The following is a 17,886-nucleotide window of genomic DNA, read 5'->3' as shown; positions in this document are numbered from 1 at the left end:
TACTAAACATACATTTTGCTAATATAATCAGAGTTTTAACTGTTTTAATTTAAAAATACTGTTTCTAAGTGTTAAATAAAGAGTAACTGTTTTTAATTATTAAACGTCTGTTTGTTAGTATTTGGAAGGTGCTTTTGTTTCTTAAGCCCCCCCCCCCCCAAACGTCCTACCATTGTGGATCCAGGAGCAAGCACTGCACTAGCATGTGTCCTATGGGGTTGTGGGCATGTCCAGCTGTTGATATTACAGTCCTTCTGTGTTCTGTTGTGTTTTTGGTATGATTTGTTCAATAGCGTAGGATTAGCCATTGTAATAGTGAACAGAAATTGAGACAGACAGGAAGAAGGCAAGAGAAAATGAGAGATAATCCAGCAAAGAGGTTTGCTGGATTATGTGAAAAAGGCCTGTGACAGTCAGGCATGAATGGGGAAGAAGGTAGCCGAGTGTAATTAAGCGACAAATGGAGACAGATAAGTTGAACTCCGACCTCGTGTTGAAGATGATGACAGTAACTGAAACTGTAGATTAATTTAAGGACATGGGTGTATGGGTAGATCCAGCTTTGTGTTTTTCTGATGATATAAACAGTTGGTTAATGGTAGTTGTTATAATACTATGGGCAGTATACAAAGATTTATAATGCCTAGAAAATCGGAAATGATGAAATTGTTGTAAGTGATATTAGACCCAAACTTGAGACTGGAGTAATAAATATGGAAACCTTATAAGAAATAAACGTTAATTAAACTAGAAAGAGAGCTATGGAAATATACTAGGTGTATCCATGGATGTGAGTATTTAAGTTATTGTAAAACACTTACATATCTGAACTTATGCAGTGCTGTACAGGTATGTAAGAGTGGAAATATACTAGGTGTATCCATGGATGTGAGCATTTAAGTTATTATAAAACACTTACGTATCAGAAGTTATGCAGTGCTATACAGATATGTAAGAGGTGACCTTATTCATGCATCTAGGCATGTAGAAACAATTACCTGTGGCAGTGTTAGAGGTTACCAAAGAGAAGTAAAGAATCATCTGACAACCTATCAGATTATTATGTAGGAATGAGAAATGTAAAAATTGTTCTCTGAGACAGAAGTTGATGGATGGAATAGGTTACCAAATTGTGTTAAAGCAAGCACTAGTTTAGATATTAAAAAAAAAAAAAAAAACTTGGACAGTCATTTTTGGAATGACTGTTTAGGTTCTTTGGCAGACTAGAAAGACATTATTGCCCATGCCTGTAATATTTGTATGTAAGTATGTAGCTTACTTAATTTGAGATGGGGAAAATATTTTTTGTGTTGTTTCCAAAGCTTGGAATGACACTTCCTGTTTTCGCTCTTACTTATGCATACATACATAACCATATACTTACATACATGCATGCATACACAAGTACATACTTGTATACTACCATACATAAATACTTGCATACTTTGCTGAAGCCCATTCCATCTGGCTAGCCTCAGTCTCCATAATGGCTATCTAGTTCTTGTTTCAGACTCTGAATTAGACTAGACTCTCATATATTTCAGAAAGTGAGTTCAGTGACTTGATCACTCTGACTTGATCACTCTTTCAGAGAATCAAGTGACGTTTTTTCCTCCTTATAGATTTTATAAGTTTAACTTTATTATGATTGTGCTGCTTATGTCGTCCCAAACATTTCTAAAATTAACCATCTTAAAACATCTTCAGCACTTTCATCAGGCCTCCAACCAATTGCCTTTAAATTAATAAAAAAAAGTTCTTAAATTCCTTTTATTACTTTTTACATTTTTCTTCAAACTTCATCTGAGCTGCTTCATACAGGTTTTCAAGAAAGGTCTCAAAGAATATTTCCATATTCAGTCTTGATTCAAACATGGCTGTAGTACAGGTCTAACATAGCCTCAGGTGTTGACCTGCCATTTCCCAGTAGTCTTTATTGTGTAATTATTGCATATCTGAATGCTTAGTGTACTATGAGTGGCATGTGCATATTTTTGTAATATGTCATTAACTCTGCTTCAGTTTTCTGGTGGGACTGAGGTAATATCTTTCATTCTTGCAAGTTACACAAGGGGGCATGTAGCAGAGCATAACACCTCAAAGTACCTGTGACTAGTCCATTTAGTTTTAAAAGGACCATGGACACTTAGCCGGTTGTGGCTCCACTTACCTTTGGTAACCTTTTCTTGTACTACCATGCTTTCTCTTATCTCCATTTCATTTCTTACTTTTATATAAAATAATACTCTCTTAATGTCACAGTTGCATACTCACCCTCTATTTTCCTTTCTCCAATGCTCATTTTTCCCACTACTAATAATTCTACCCTTACTTATCTGTGTTCACCCATAATTACTTCATGTTAAAGCAGTGTTCTATTTTTCATTATTTTTAAGATACATTCATATTCAACATGTTTTTACCAAAATATTTCAAAAATTGCAGTGCCCAACTACTGGAAACCTAAGAAATTGCACTGAATTTACATATTTGACTGCACTAAAACTGTAGTTTTTGTTACATTTGCTATTTGAAAAGGCATCGTGTTGCCTTATAATGTACTTGTATATGTATAATATAGAAAATTAGAATATTTTGATCAGATCTTTAATCATAATCAACTTAATTTTTTAAGGCAACAATGCCATAAAAGTCACATTTTGAACTTCACTCTTATGAATTTCTTGGCGAAATCTCAAACATATAGTAAGGGTTATGATCAGTGAGACCCAATCAAAATTCTTTGTAGTACATTTATTCTTAATTTGTTTGTTCATTTGTTTATGTATTTTTGGTTCACACCAACTGTTTTCAAGCTGTAAGTACAATATAATGAAATCACTCCTTTATGACTGAAACATATTATGAGCAATAGTAAACAAAACTGGCACAGAAACTTCAGTACAATAATGTTGGAACAAATTTTGAATGAGGTACCCCAAAACACTTTGACAATGCTATGAGACACATCCAGATTATAAAATGGCACCTTCTGCTAAGGATTTGGAACAGTTATGTGCTGTAGTGTACTGTATTTCAGGGTGCCATAATTTTGACATTAAAGAATAAAATCTTGTGTGGAAAATATAATTAGAAGGATATCTTTCTGGAGTAAAAGAAGAGAGTAAGCATCAGAAATGATTTAACATACATGTGCGTAAACTTCTGTTGTAATGAAGAACCTTCAAATATGTATAAAAGTCATACATATCTAAAGACCCAAATAAGAAGGGGACACTATATGTGTGTAGAAAAAAGAAAAAAGTGCCAAGTGCTGAGAAAAACTAATAAAAAAATAAAGTCTCTGTGTGTTTGTGCAGTTGCACATAAGTTAATGTTAGTGAAGATTTTAGGAAGAATTATTAACACTTAATATTATATTAATTTTGGAGGGAGAACTGCTCTGAGAAACTAAATATGCAAATGCTTTCATTTTATTTGAAAGCCACTTTAAGTTTTATAGAAATGCATGAGATACTGACAATAGACGGAGTATGATACAGTGAATATGAGATACCTCTCATAACATTGGCAAATATTGATTGCTTTATAAAAATGCTGAGTGCTGTACATGGAGTAGTTGAATGACAGAGCATGCCTTCAGCTCAAATTCAGTCTGCTGGGCTAAAGTTAGAAGGGGAGGATGGATGGTGAGAAGGCATGAGCTTCAGAACTGTTTTGCCTAACTTACTATAAGTGGAAAATGGGCAAATTGTGTTACTGGAGTGAGGTTACATTATTTAGTAAGGCAAAATAGAACTAAATATTGTACTAAAATATTTATTTATTCATTCATTCACTCACTCACACATTTATTTATTATTACTTTTGTTTAATGGAAAACCTTTTTTCAACAGAGACCCAATAAGAAAAGCTCCACAAGATACAGTGAGAATGTAGCATACACACATACACACACACACACACACACACACACACACACACACACACACACACACACACACACACACACACACACACACACGTATGCATGTCTGTGTGTATCTGTATGCTACATTCTCTCTGTACCTGTACCTTGTGGAACTTTTCTCATTGGGTCTCTGCTGAAAAGGTGTGTGTGTGTATATATAAACATATATATATATATGTATATATATATATGTGTGTGTACATAGTGTAATGAATCATTAGACCATACAATGAGGGGAAAAAAACAATAATTATTTGACACAATAATAAGAAAACCAAATCATTGACAAGATTAATACGAATAGCATACAATCACATTATAATCATGATAAATGAAATAAAGTGATATGAGAAATCTTTTACAGGTAGATCAGAATGAGTGTTTAGACTAACACCCATACTATTTTATAATAGTAAGACAGTAAGAAAGTAAACTTTCCTAACATTATAAACTTGAGGAACTGGATATAATATAGCAGGATAAAATATAAGGTTACATGTCAAGAAGTTATTTTAGATCAAGGCAGGATAAAATGGATAAGGATATAGTTTAGGGGGTTCACCATGTATGGTGCATGAGCAAGCCATGAAAACTTTAGTTCTATTTCAGTAGTAGCTTGAAGGATTTCGGCTTGGTTTCTGAGTGTGAAGGGAATGGAGCTCCACACTTTAGAGGCATGAGAAGAATAGGGTAAGTCACATGCTGACCTGTTTGATTTAATTGTGTGTGGTAAAAATTTCTCCTAGATGAGGAATAAAGTTAGATAATATTTTTAGTACTGTCATTTTTCAGGTTGGAAAATTAAACTGTGAGCAGTGTTTAGTTGTGTGGATATTAGATAGTGAGGCAATTTTAACAAATTTATATGAATAAAAGAAGAGAAAACTGCTTAGGCTCCTGCTTCTTGGCACACTTTATTAAATAAAATAAACGTTATCTACTTTATAAAACGTTTTCGTCTAACACTATGGTTAGACTTCTTCAGACAAACCGAGGTTTGAAGAGGTGTTTGTACAGCTTGTTTTATTTAACAAATGTTTGTCGGTTTGTCTGAAGAAGTCTAATCATAGTGTTAGACGAAACCGTTTTTATAAAGTAGATAACCTTTATTTTATTTAATAAAGCATGCCAAGAAGCGGGAGCCTAAGCGGTTTTCTTTTCTTTACAGTTTGTGGTTTGAAGAGTTGTTTTTAAATTTATATGAATAATCAAGCAATTTCTTCATATAATATTGTCAAAAATAACTCAAACAGATTCCAATTACTTGCTCCCCAACACTGAAATTTCCATGGACACTAGGTGTGTGACTTACTATACTCCTCTCATGTCTTTAAAGTTTAAAACTCCATTCCCTTTTCACTCAGAAAAAATAACAGCCTGAAACACCTTATTTAAATCATATTTGTGTTCTTGCAGGTCCAATCAAGCTCATGTAAAATGGTTATAAGCTGGCAGGCTATTAAGGAGGAAGTGGCACCTGCTAACTCTAGATTGCTGTGGGGTATTGATTCTCTATTTCCTTCTTCAGTAGTGAAAACTAACATTCCTTCTCAGTCTTGGGTATCCTTTTTAACAATGAAGTCAGCTTCATTTTAAAAGATGCAAGTAACTGAACATTTACTGCCTGCCAACTATTGAATCCACCTGTTACAGACAATGGAGACCAAAATTCATTTTAAAGTAGGATATATAAAAATGTTTTTCACAAATGTTTCCATTAAATGTATAGACAATCAGGTCCTAAATAGAAAAAAATGGTGTTATGTATTCACGTTATAGGTATTATAGCTGATCTGGGCAGGGTATAAAATCTATTTGAAGGGTACTTTTGGTCACTTAAATTAATCAATGGTAGGGCAATACCTATGCAAATATTTGCAGTACAGCAAGGACTATTAGAAAAAGATAATTAGCTATAACTAATGTGATAGAACTGGTTTTAAAAGCTAAAATGCTTTGACCTGACGAATTTCATTCCAACTTAGACCCAATGTGTGCTGAAATCTGAGACAGACATATCACCCATGTAATGCAGTGAATGCCTGCATTATTTCCTCTGGGGGGAAAAAATAAACAATGTATAAGAATATACTTGATATGCATGTTAATGTTGCCAAGCTCAGCCATGGTTCATTCATGACTTAGTGAACTCAAAAAGCTATCACATGAGAGTCATAGAGAGAGTTAAGACATCCGAATGCCCATAAAATTTTAAGAGCATTTTGTAAAACAGTATGGCTTAGTACAGACAAAGTAGATTGCATCTATTTAACTGAGCTATAAACCACTGAAGTTATAATAGCACTGTACAATAAAGTGCAATGTAGCATAAAATGTCCCATCCTTGTTTCATTGAGCGACATCTAAACTGTAATAACTGCAGCTCTGTGATATGGTAAACATTAACTTTAGGCTAGTAGACAAAGATTTAGTTTATATAGGTTTGTACTATATAAAGTAGTGATTAGGTAATGCTTTGGTTTTATGTTCCCAGTATACATGAAAGCAAAAAAAAGTAATTAAGTAAATCACCAGCAAGTAATACGTTTATCAATGCATTGTGCATAATACAGTCAACGGCGCATTTTAAAGAAAGCAAGCTGAAATTACAAACTGCATAGTCAAAGGAAAGTAGATTAGAAACCTAGACTTCAGCAAAATGTTGACAAAACATTTAAACTATACAATTATAATTAATTAATTCAGAGCAAAGTATGGTGTCTTACCTGGAATCAGCCACTATCATGTTTTAAGTCCATCCTTAAAGATTTAAAGATTTAAAGATCACATGTTTGCTTACAGCATGGAGAGTGTTTACAAATAATGATGTATTGTGAAAAAAGTGTTAATATTACTGATGGCACACCTGTACAGAAAGAGAGGAGAGACTGAAAGACAGAGATAGAAATGTAATTTTGTTTGCCAGATTTCAAAATATGGAGGCATCATACAAAATAAATTATGTTGATACTTCAAAAGGTGAAATTCTGATGTGTTCTGTCGTTCAAATGTAAGGAACGAGGTGAAGCTTGAAATCTTTTGAGTTCTGGAAATCAGACTCTGCTGAGAATAGTTATGTCTTCAAGTATGCTTTAGCACAAGATAATAATTATAGTGAGGTATGAAATGCATGCTGTGTTTGATAATCTCAAAATAAGATGCACAGATTATTCTTAACAGAACGCAACAGTTACCATCCAGAAGTTGTAGAAGAAAGCTTGTGCGGGCTGATAAACCAAAGATTCAGAACAGGCATGCTAAGGCAGGCTAGAATCAACTAGTTTTGTGGTATTGGTCAGTTCACCAAAACTGCTGGTACCCATTACTTTTCAATGTAACGTTCCCAAAAATTAGCAGAAGGCCTTGGTAAGTGAAATGTCAGCAAAGTAAGTTACTGGAGGGTGCCACACAAAACCACTAATGCTCACCTGTAAATAGCCTTTGGTTTTCTCATGTGTGTGTTAGTTGGTTGCAGATGTAACACAGAATGATACAAAGTGTCCACCCCAAGGTGATGACAGACAAGCCACAGTATTCCAAGAGTAACTGCGACCTACGCCGAATCATTTCTGTGTACTGTAAACTCATAATCCTTGTTTCCACGCTCCAATATAACAAACTGCTGTGAAAGGGGAGTGTTTCCCTGCTGCTCAGATTTTCTATCTTACCTCCCATAATTAGAATTTGCCCTTTTGAATCAAGTCAAAAAATGTGAACCACGTTCTAAATAGTACTACACCTTAGCAAAATAGTTCAAAAAACATTTATATATATATATATATATATATATATATATATATATATATATATATATACTTTCTTGCCATCTCTCGTGCTCTCTCTTGCTCATAAAACCTACATGTGCTGAACTGTTAGCACATGTTAACAACTTTAATTTAGTGAAACTGCCATAGGCAGCATGACCATCTGCTGTTCTTGCCAGAGAAAGCAATGAAATGTCTATTTGAAATATAGTGTCTCTATGGTTCAGTAATTATCATGTAAGGGAAATAAGCAACTTTTTAAATATAGCAAAATGTATAGAGTGTTCTACCTATGGCTGAGTGACCAGCCAATAGTAATACAACTTGTCAGTCACATTTGAATAAGTTGGAACTTGATTGGTGTTTGACATAGTAAATCATTCCTGATAATATTTATTTTATGTTGCTTAGCAATGGTGATCCACTCTTTTTAAACGTTTTCTTTCACTAAGTAGCTGCCCAAATGTGGAGATAGCTTGCAAATGTGGAGAAAGTTTGCATATGTAACAGGAGATGGAAACAGGGGCTCATTCCCTCTAAATGGCTTTTTTATCTGAATAAATCCATGACTGGCTATGCTCAGCTAGATGGATTCATTTAGATGTTACTTGACCATTCGTAGTAGAACAAAATACAAGCTGGATAGTGGATGAAAGTGCCATCTCTGGCAATATAGATATATGTGTAGGAAAAGGCAATGCTGTACAGGTGTGACACTTGGTCTGTATTTGTAGCATGGTATCTGTTTACAAATAATTAACTCTGTTACAGATTTTGAGTAATTCACTAGCTAGAGGTTTTATCAACCAATATAGTTGCAGATGCCCAGCTGAAGAGTACAATTCCAACAACTAAATCAAATATCAGCTTACATTTAAAATCTGATTGACCGGTGACAAAATAAGAAATATGTTCTGTGAACATGATTTGGAAAAATGAGAAGAACTGAAAAGGAAGGCATGCACCCTAATTTTACTACCATAAGACTGCCATTGCAGTCACAGCTGCCTAGAACCCAGGATTAGAAATGATATTGAACTCTTGAGGAATGACATTGTCAGCTCTTTGGCAGTAGCATAAACAGGTTATTTCCTGTAACAAAATTGTGTAGAACTTGTTATGAAATGAGAATTACAGCTTAACAGTGGATAAAACTAGGCAAAACAATTGAAGGCCATTTACAAAACAGGAAAATAGATGCAAACAAAGGAAAATAAATCTACAAACATAACTAAGTGGAAATGGAATGAAACAAAGAATTATTTGAAAAATGAGGGCATAAAGAAGGACTGTATTAAATAAATCCATAAAGAAACAACAAAATACTCTAAATATATGCTAAAAAAGGTGCCGAAGCTCAAAACCACTTTTAGTACTGAAAATAAGTTTAATTAAAAATAAAAAATGAACCGCTTAAGGTTATATAAAACAATACACAGGTCAAGCGCTTTCATCTGCTAACCACAGACTTCATCAGAACAATTATCTATTTGTATGTCCACCTTATATAATATTGTGTAAAACTGAACTCCAATGGGAATGAACAATTAACTAAAGAGCACACTTTCACCCTATCCAATATATTTCAAATGCCTATGTTTTTACCAAGGCTTAAAAATGTGCATATAAAATAACACTAATTATGAAACCATTTTTAATATTTTTGCATCACATTTAATACTTAATATTTACTGTGTATTTGTACCAATCATAAAAGTACATATGATTACCTAAAAAATGTAACTTATATTCTCCCGTTATCAGACTTCATTGCAACTATGATCTCTTTGTTCGACACCTATATCCGTGTATAAGTATACACAAATTCAACATAATGTTCATAATCTTGCATCTAAAATTGGCTTAGTTGGTATATGGTCATTCAGCCTGGGTGCCTTAGCTGCATTTAGCTTAAGTTGCCATTTTACTTCCTTTTCGCCCAATTTGACCTTAATGTTACCACCCCTAGAATTAACTTTAGCTTGTTCCAATATCCCAAACTTAAAGGAGTGACTCTCATCATACAAATGAATATGTCTACACAAAGCAGTATTTCGATTTTTTTCTTCTTATACAGTATGTGTGGTCATATATCCTGTTCCTCAATTGTCTTTCTGTATTTCCCACATAAAAACTCAGACATGTCACACACTTAGCCAAATAAATGACATGCTGGGAAAGGCAGTTCCCCTTCTTGAACCATATGTCCCCTATTATTATTGTTTTCTCTTCTATAATATCTTTACATGGCTGACACCGCCCACACTTTCTAGTTTGTCCATCTCCTGTACCATAAGTTAACCCTAAATTTCCCTCTCTTAAATCTATACTTTAAATTGAAGCCGGTCTTGTACACATACATACCATGCTGTACCCACTTTACTATATACCATTTCATCACATCTCAAAATATTCTGGTTGTGTCGAATGATGTTCTTTACTTCCTCTGCATATGGGCTGTACTCAACTAGACATGCCCCATTATGTTGAATATCCTTGTCTTTTTCAGGTTCACTTCTATACTTCTGCAAACCAATTCCTAGAAGAGGTATGCATCCCCCCCCCATTCTATTAATACATAACCAGTAACATCATTTATTAAATATCTGGGATACCCCTTTCCTTGAATAGGGTGCCAATATATTCTAACTCCTTTTTCATATCATCGTATTCTGATTTCATTCTGGCAGCTCTAATGCATTGGCCCTTCAAGATGCTCCTTTTTTGACTCACAGGATGACAACTTGTATATTCTGAATATGAATTGCTAAATGTGTTCTATCTGTATATCCTAGATTTAAATTCTCTTATACCACTCAATATAAAAGTGTCCAAATATGCTATTCCTGTCCTGCTACTACTGTATGTACATTTTAAATAGGTACTAGTTCTGTTTATATATTTGGCAAAAGCATCAACTTCTTCAATTGTACCATCCCATAAGATGAAAATATCATCCAAAACTCTAGTGTAGCATCTACACTTACTAGCATATTGACTATCTAAGATATCCTCGTTTTCCCAATCCAATAATACCAAATTTGCATATATCAGGGCGCAGGCTGCACCCATGGCGACCCCATTTTTTTTGTCTATAATATTCCCCTTCAAAGCAAACATAGTTGAAGTCAAGTACTATAGACATAAATTCACTAATTAAACTCATCTTCTCCCACTCATATTTCATATATTTCTGAATACTGTTACTGAATCTTTCAAGACCATCTTCTTTAGGGATGCAGGAAAATAAATCCACAACATCAGTTGTTACATACACAAGTCCTTCCTTCCATACTTCAGGTTTTAAACTGCCCAGAAAGTCCCATGAGTCTTTGACTATATGTGATACATTATCATAAATTGAATTAAGCCATCCATCTATGACTTTACCAAAAGGGGAAGTCTTAGACCTACTGCCTGAGGTAATAGGTCTATATGGGGATGTACTATATTTTTGTTATTGTTGGGATCCTTACTATGGTGGCCAGTACAGGATGCTCCACTCGTAAAAAGTTGTACAAATTCATGTCTATCCTACTGACCAGTAAAAACAATCTAGGTATAAATCTATCCATCTATGCCCTATGTTAACCTCATTAATAGAGGATACCATATATTTGCTTTTATTGTGGAGCATTTCAAATATTTTATTATTATAATCTTGTGTTACTGCCAGTACCACACCACCCCCCTTATCGGGGTTCATTACCTGAATATCCACCTCATGACATATTTGTTTTAATACCTTATTTTCCTCTTTACTAAGGTTGTACCTTCTCCTTTCTTTCACATACTTCTCCTGTAACTTATATATTTCATCCATAACCAACCTCTCATATGTTACTAATGTCAGATGTAATGGTGGCGTATACTTGCTTTTTTTCTTAAATACATCTACCTGTGAGCTCCTTTGATTATCTTGAAAGTGTATAGCTAAATTCATCTTTTTTAAATACAGTTTAAATTCCAAAAGGATATCCACTAAATTAAATTTTTCATAAGTGACATACTTCATACCTTTTGCAAACAACTTGAAATATGTTTCTTCTAGTTTTAAATGGGTATAATTGCATATGTCAAACTGTCCCATACTAAAATGCACTGCATTATGTTGTACTATCCCCATCTCGTTGCCTTGTTTCACCATTCTTCCTTCCTCCCCCAAGGGGTCTGACCTCCCCTCTCTTCTGGTCTCCACTCTCTCCGTACATCGCTGTATCCCCCCTTCCAGGGTTGCTACCTTCCTAAAAAAGCTTTATTTCCATATGGTTTCCCATACTGGTGTTCCCCAATCTTTTCTTTCTTTGTTATAACTATATTTCGTAGTATTACCATAATTACCATTATATCCGGTATCTCCCTTCTTCTATATATAAGCCACTTGTTTCTCATACTGGTCAATATCTCTCTGTAATTTTCGACACTTTTTATAAAATATTTTCTTACTCCTACCATCTACAACATCATATTGCTTCACATATTGTTTTTCCCATTGGTTAAATAGCAAGTCTTTCTGAATATTTTCATTGAGTTGCTCATCTTCCTTCAACATGTGACATAACTTACTATCATTACATTTAATTAAAAATGCCATAAATTTAAAACCAAAACTATGAAAACCATATTACATTCTTTTATATTTTCTGCATTTAAGTCCATTCCTATTCTCATTTAAAAAAAATAAAGGCCCATAGGCACAATTTTTAATTCTAAACATCTGCTTAACTATGCATTGCCCATTTGTAACCCTCTAATAACACCTAACTGTTTACCAAAGTTATAAATTAAATCTTTCAATGTCTTTTCATCCTTTTGCTGGTTATTGTCCATAAATTTGTCCTCTGTGCCCAGTTCGACTCTGTTAAATATATACTGTTGCTATAAATATGATTCCAACCCAACACGGCCAGTAACAGTTATATTTCTAACATTTGCAGTTCTCTGTTTGTTTAAATTACTCGTATGAGTCGAGTTAACCACAGTACCTATATTGTGTGGATTAACCACTGTGGAATAGGTCTTTGTAAGGGCTGCTTTGCCCATGCAGCCTCATACATGTCCTCCGAGTTGCCACCTGGGCTTTTCACATTTAATTCACCCTCAAACACCAAGTCCTAGTTGGCTGCAACCCCGTGAGAGGATGCAGTACAACTGCTGTGCTGGCTTCCATTGCTCCTTTTGTCTCTAGGCATATAATTATGGGCTCTGCCCTCCTCCACGTTCCTAGGTGGCAGTCTACTTAATGCCAAATGTGTGATAACAGACCTTGGGACCCAGGTGGACAGTAGTCTCTCCTTTGAAAATCACATCACCATAGTAGTCAGGAAATCCTTCTACATGGCACACCTCATCACAAAAGGCTTCTCATCCAGGAAAAAAGAGGTCATTGTTCCCCTCTACTCGTCACTCATTAAACCCATTCCAGAGTACAACGCCCGTTTTTCAAATGTACTTCACAAGACATCTGCAGCAGCTGGAAAGGCCAAAGAAGTATAATGAGGATTACTGACCTCAAACAGATGCCCTATGTGACACCCGTGCCCTGGCCCAGCAATGAAGGAGCCTCATTCCTCACCACTAACACCAGAGAGGGCATCCCATATGAGAGAAAAGGATATTCAATACACATGGTAAAGTGCAATTTCCTTTAAGAGAACACAGAGATCACAGTCAGTCTGGAGCTGGTTGCTCCCTTGCTCCTCAGGTCAACAATACGACTCCCCACTGGCGCAGCTATAGGGTCCAGATCTCAGCCTAGCTGGGCAAGCTTAAATTTCCAGCACCCACTTTGTCCAACTAGTGCTTTGTGTCCCTGTCCAAGTAGCTGACATACAAACACTCTTTGAGATAACAGTTTACACAACCACACAGACACTTCTGGGGAAGGCTGGCACAGGTTCTCCAGCTGTGCCCTTTTTACCTAGACTATACGGCAGTACCACCTGCCACCACCCAGCTAATATTTATTAGCTACTCAAAGGCCCTTAAAAGGGTATCCAATTATTACTATGCAATATTATTATCCAATTGGTAAGTGTGACTAATCAGTCAAGACTTATTTGGAGTGACTTGGACAATAAACTCTATAAATATGCAATGTACTCTAGAAACTAACTTATGTCTACACAAACCAGCCACAGTTAAAAGGTTTTAAAATATTTAATAATAAATAATTTAAACCGCAAGACAATACTTTCTGCTATACAGTGCTAGTCAAAAGTTCAGAGATCACTCAAAAATACTTAAAATAATGCAGTAGTACAGTTCTGACATAACAGAAAAATATTTAGTCTAATCATTTCTAATTCCTAGCTACTTCTAAGAGAAAACACAGTTCTAACATACTACTTACATAAAGAGAGCATAAGGCAGTGCTGAGTTGGATGTCTAGACAAAAATGCTTAATGCCTTCTGATTATCTCTGTTTAAATTTCTGTTGCAGTTCTGATAAACATTACATCATCTCTTTTACACTTTCCAGGAGTTCCCAGGCTGACAGAAACTGCATTTGTAATCTTTTACACTTAGAGCAATAAAGGACATTCCATATGTCAATTCTCGTAATTATTCCTTAAGTTAAAACAATAGGCAGGATGCTTACTCCAGACTCTTCGACTCCAAATTCTAACTTCAAAGGAACAGACATAAAGTAATTTTAATTTCAGAGGACCAACAAGAAAATGGTTGGCTCACCTTTCTTTAGAACTGAGGGCAAACTTGCCACATTGTTTTAAGTTCAACATTTCACAGTATTTACAAATGATAGAATTATCTGCACAATTCTATCTGGCTAGGCTGGCAGCCTGCACCACTCTCTACCAGTCTTCACACCCTACACTGACCATCTCAAATAACTCCAGCTTTACTCCATAGCATATCACCTACTCCGAGGTGATCTCTGCCTAGCATATAAAGCTATGACAAACCCAGAGCTGTTGACCATGCTACACCTAAAGAAATCCCAATCCTTCTGAGCTACACACTCTAGGGACCTAACCTTGTCACTGCAATAAACAGGACACTCTGGAGGGATAGATTCCTGTCCCACAGACTCCCCATACTCTGGAACAAGCTTACCCATCTATGTCAAGCAAAGTTCCTCATTAATACTCTTCAGGAAAAATCTTGATGAGTGGATGGGAAATAGGAAATACACCCCAGGGATCACCTCTGTGGCCCTGCTCAATAGGGGCACAGGAAAATAACTTTCTTGGGTGGCATAAGCCGGGGACCCTTGTTGGCTAGGCTTACTTAGGCCCTTGGGGCGATAGCCTAGTACCTACCTATGAACCTATGAGCTGAAGTCCTAGTAGCATATTTCAACAGTACTACTAATTTCTTGCACGTTACATCAAATTTTCACACAAAAAAATAGATTTTCTAGATGTGGAGCTAAGCAAAGATGTAACTGAACAATATATAGCAAAGATATATAGGAAAGAGACCTATTTGAATGCCTTGTTACACTTCTCTAGCAGCCATCAATTTCATCAAAGGAAATCTGCGATTAAGGGGCAATTGGTTCGAGCAGCCCATATGGTTACTAGAGAGATAGATTTTGAAGGGGAATGTACCACTATGGTGGAAATGTTTATGAAAAGAGGATATCCTGACCCCCTAATAAGAAACACCATTATTGAGGTTCCGGAAAAGAGGAAGAAAGGGAAGTTTAAACCAATACTGTGCAAAAACAATGAATATAATGGAAGGGAAGTCAATATACAAAACAGGATGTTAATCTGTGTTCACATAGTTTGATTATTACATACAGTTTAGACTCAAAGGAAATAAGGAACATTATTCTCAAGAACTGGGGAATATTAAGAAATGACACATATTTGAGACAGAAGTTACAAGATAGACCACATATTGTTTATAAAAGAGGATTAAACTTGAAAAGTATTTTAGAGAAAAAAGTAGTAAACCTCCCTAAAAGACAAGGGATGCATAAATGCATTATGTTCAACTACTGTAAGTCTGTCAACTGGTAGGGATTTTATAATCAAAAAGAAAAAAAATATGTTTCCATATATAGACTTAATTGCCAGTCAAAGTCAGTAGGGTATGTGGCTCAGTGCCAGCATTGTCCTGCATTCTATATAGGAAAAATGGATAGGAAATTAAAAGAATGTGTATATGAGCACATCTATAATATAAAAAAGAAAAAAAACAAGTGAATGCTTTAGCAACGCAAATCAGTGAGAATCCATAACATAGTTTTTGCTTTAGGGCGATTGATGAAATGAAATGTTAGAGTAGAGGAGGGCTAGACCCCCTAATGCTAGAATGTTTAAAATTATGTTAACAGCTAAGGACAAGTGCTCGCTATTTCACAGGCTTGAATGAAGTAGCTTCAATTTTATGTATTTTAAAGATGAAAAGTTTATTAAGATAAATTTGTTGGAGCACAATTAAAAACTTTTTAATATAATTTTTTGTATAAATGAACAAATAAATAGATTTTAGATCTTTATAGTATGAGAATGAAAGGCATAGAAATAATGAATGTAGTGTGTGTAATTAAAGATGAAACTTGGTTGGTTGACACTAATTTAAATATGAATGGAAATGAGGGCTTATTGTCTGATGAAGTCTCACTAAGAAGTGAGACGAAAAGCGCTTTACTATATTGTGTTTTTTTCATTAAACTTTAAAACCAAACTTTGTGGTGGCTTTATGGTAGTTTTCTGGTTTGGAATTTGTAGCCCATTGGTAGAATCATCTCACTTAATTTATGTCTGTGAGCATAATCCCTTCTTATCCAAGACTGACATTTGACCAGGTTCTTAGATGACTACTTTTGAGTAGAAATCTGGCTGAACTTCTTTATTTTGTTGACTATCTCAACAAGAATCCTTTTGAGATTAGATTTACAGTTAAAAACAGTCTGTTTACTATTGATTTTCAGATATAACTTTAATAATTGATGGTTCAGTAAATACCTTGCTGTGTAGGAAACATGTATGTATGCTGTGTAGGAAACATGTATCAGGAAATTCATTACTAACAGCAGTTGTTTGTCTTCACAGGCCAGGTTAATATTTTTTGAGAATCCGATGGTTATGTAATGATTGTATTGACATGGAGTGACATGATCAGGAGTTGATGTCTAGGTTTTTGATAAGAGGCAACCACTATGCTGTGATCATAAGAACAAACAACAGGGCTTGGGACCAACCAAGAAGTACATTGTTTACAGAGCAGAAGATGCAGGGCATCCATTCAATAGATGTTGCTTCAATACAATTTGTGATTACTTTTGGCAGCAATGCTTTTAAAATCAGGGAAGCTCTTCACAGCTTTTGGCCTATTCTTTAAGGTGAATCTTTTTTTTCTGTGCTGATGACATATATATTTTTTCTGTCTTAAAAGATGTAACATAGCAGGGCTGTTGGAATACTTGAAGAATCCACAAAGAGCCAAAACTACACAACCTTTAGAATATTTCCCGTGTGGTACTTGTTCTTTTTGTATATATGTTTGTAGTTTCAAGATTTTCACTTCCACGAATACACAGATGTTTTGAAATTAAGGATCTCATAAAATATGGTACTGAATGGTGATTAATTCTGGATCCTGGATGTATCTCTGGGGCCTTCTTGACAACACTTTTTGCTAATTTAATCAAAGAATTTTGCTCCGTCTAACTTATCCCTGCTGTTTGAAAGAAAGGATTGCACAGATTAAACACAAATCAAAACATGAAGCTACAAGCTTTAGTTTTATTGCTATAGATAAACTCTATGAAGACAGATATTTTAAACAGAAATGAACAAATGTGAATTAGTAATCTGGGTTCTTTATATACCTTGAGGCTAAATTAAATGTTGTAGTTACTACAGCAATATTTTGGGTTACAATAACAGGTGCAGAATGGTTTTATTCTCTTCACGATGTCAGTTTGAATATTTCACTGACACTCAAAATTCATGAGGCTATTTTATTAGTTGTCATTAAAGTTGATGTTACTTGATATACGTTTGCTGTATACTGTACATGTAGTTGAATAATTGTTCATATGTTGACACTATTTTATATCATATTGCTTATTCATTTGGGTATATATTACTCTTTTTTATTGTTATTGTTTTTTTAGTCAGTATTCTAATTTTCAGGTTTCAATTGCAAGTACCAGATGGTGCTAATAAGATATGCGTGCTACTTTTTTGCAAGAATTTTGCTGTTTCTTAC

General features: G+C 34.9%; 1 protein-coding gene across 9 annotated transcripts in view; it reads left to right on the top strand.

Moving 5' to 3' along the window:
- DMD (dystrophin) overlaps positions 1 to 17,886 on the top strand; it is a 9,298,038-nt gene that overhangs the window by 1,466,682 nt on the left and 7,813,470 nt on the right. The window lies entirely within an intron of this gene.

Source organism: Protopterus annectens, chromosome 5.part0 (genome assembly GCF_019279795.1).
Source record: "Protopterus annectens isolate FY-2018-M chromosome 5.part0, PAN1.0, whole genome shotgun sequence".
NCBI lineage: Eukaryota > Metazoa > Chordata > Ceratodontiformes > Protopteridae > Protopterus > Protopterus annectens.
Note: the sequence above shows the minus strand (reverse complement) of the source record. Positions and strands in the feature narration are given on the sequence as shown.